Below are 2,226 nucleotides of genomic sequence, written 5' to 3'. Positions count from 1 at the left end.
AGCACTAAAACCAAAGACTTAGTAATGTTGCTTAGGTGGATGTGATTTAAAATGTATAGCATGGGATGTAGTGCATATGATATGTTGTGATGTGTGGACTGTTGTGTGTGGTCCACCTTTCTACTTACTGAGCTAGTGAGCTCATCCCACGTGTACACCCCTTTTTAGATGATTTTGCAGGTCATACATCTGAGGAGCATGGGGTGGGTCCCACAGTCGAGTTTCCTGAAGAGAATTGGTGGACCCCTGTGGAGTTAGAGCACGGCGCTGACTGCTTGTGCGAGAGCTGTGCTGCGGGACAGCAGTTCTGAGGCCGAGCTGATCTCCACCTTGGAGGCCGTGCTGAGCTCCACTTCCGAGGCCGAGCTGAGCTCTTCTATGTGATGCCGAGCTGGGCACAACCCTTGATGCCGAGCTGAGCTCCAGCCTTGATACCGAGCCGAGCTGTGTACTCTGATGGTTTTTGATGATTTCCTGTATATACTTGATATTTGAATTTTATTCTTTTTGTGTATATATCATGCCTTCGGGCCCAAATGTATATAATTATTGTATCACCATTCGGGTATCAAGTATATGGGATTTATTCACAAGTAAAACTTAGTCTTCCGCTGATCTAATGAGCTTATGTTAGTGTGTGTATGCTGTGGTGGAATACAGTATCTGATGATCCTGGTAGGTTTGGGTTAACCGGTGTTAACTCGGTCACCGCTCCGGTTCAGGGTGAACGGGGTGTGACAGAAGCAGTCTTCCTTTTGTTTACCAAGCGATTAGGAAATGGGACAGGATGTACATAAGGACTGTTAGGGATTTGCCCCTGTTCAGAAGAATCATTTTTGGTTTCCTCACCCAAATCATATTTAGTTTCAGAAAAATCTTTAGGTTCATCAGACGAACCTGAAACAAGAAGCACACTTGTGTCCTCAACTGAAGGAGAGTTAACATGAGTAATAGATGAGGAAGATTTAGGAACGCTCTGTTGGTATTCTCTGCCACTCCTAAGGGCATAAACAACATTACATTGGTTAGAGGGCCCTTGTTGGGTCTGACCTTGTACTATATTTAGTGGTGCATTAGTTGATGTTTGTGAACTAACAGGCTAATGATGCCTAGGGTTAGGCTTTGGTTGACTAGGTAAAGTTCCTTTCTCCCTCTCACGCATAATTCAGACAATTGAGTGAGTTCTCTCGTAAGATTTTGATGGCTTGTCATGAGGAGGGCCATATTTTTTTTTAAGTCACTTATTCTACTTGCCTCTTCAGTGTTGGTAAACCCAGGGGGTTGCTGAGAAGATGATAGGAGAGGGGCCCCAGGAAAACTAGCCTGAGGTCCTGTATTTGACCTAGGGAAAGTATTTTGAGAGAAAGATTATTGTACAAAGGGAGGCCTTTGGAGTCCAGGTTGACCTTGATTATGGAAATTGGAAGGCCCCACCTGGTTGCCCTGATTCCAAGGGAAATTTGGGTGATTTCTCCATCTTGGATTGTAGGTATTACTATATGGATTATTCTGGTATAAGGCATTAATAATATCATTAGAAGTGCCCCCAGAGGTGTTGGGGCATTCTTCTAGGAGATGTCCAGGGGACTGGCACTAAGCACAAATATTAACCAAATTGACTGATGATGGCTCTCTAGGAACAATAGCCTCAATTCTCTTGATTAGGCTATCCAAATGGGCTTCCTTGGCTACTATCCCATCCATAAAATATCCTTTTCCTCCTATGGTTCTTTCACTCTCTTGGGTTGATTCTCACTCACGGGTTTTGTCAGCTAAGTCAAGTAAGAATTTCTATGCCTTTCCTTCATCTGTAAAGGATGTGATTCCCTCAGGGCACATAGACTCTATCATTTGTTTAGTTGGGTAATCAATACCCTCATAAATTATTTGACATAAATGCCATAAGTCTAGGCTATGGTGGGGGCATTCTTGGAGTAGGTCCTTGAATCTCTCCATAAGTTTAAAAAATGACTTATTTGACTTTTGCCTAAACTGAAGGATGTCACTTCTAAGCTTATTGGTCTTGTGAGTTGGGAAAAACTTCTTAAGGAAGACAACTGTGAACTGTTCCCATGAGGTTATGGAATTTGTGGGTAATCCATACAACCACTTCTTAGTTTGGTCTTTCAATACAAAAGTGATAAACTTAAGCTTAATAGCATCATCAGAAAACTTTTGGATCTTAATTAGAACACATACCTCTTCAAGTTCCCTTAGATATAGGTA

The 2,226-nt window shown here is 42.5% G+C and overlaps 1 non-coding gene across 1 annotated transcript; it reads left to right on the top strand.

Moving 5' to 3' along the window:
• Window positions 1–1,909: 1,909 nt before the first annotated feature.
• LOC122072450 lies at window positions 1,910–2,016 on the top strand. Its single transcript, XR_006138465.1, has one exon. It is a non-coding gene; the product is annotated as a small nucleolar RNA R71 (small nucleolar RNA).
• The last annotated feature ends 210 nt before the right edge of the window (window positions 2,017–2,226 follow it).

This window comes from Macadamia integrifolia, chromosome 2 (genome assembly GCF_013358625.1).
Source record: "Macadamia integrifolia cultivar HAES 741 chromosome 2, SCU_Mint_v3, whole genome shotgun sequence".
Lineage (NCBI taxonomy): Eukaryota > Viridiplantae > Streptophyta > Magnoliopsida > Proteales > Proteaceae > Macadamia > Macadamia integrifolia.
The sequence above is the reverse complement of the archived record's forward strand: the minus strand, read 5'-3'. Positions and strand labels throughout refer to the sequence as shown.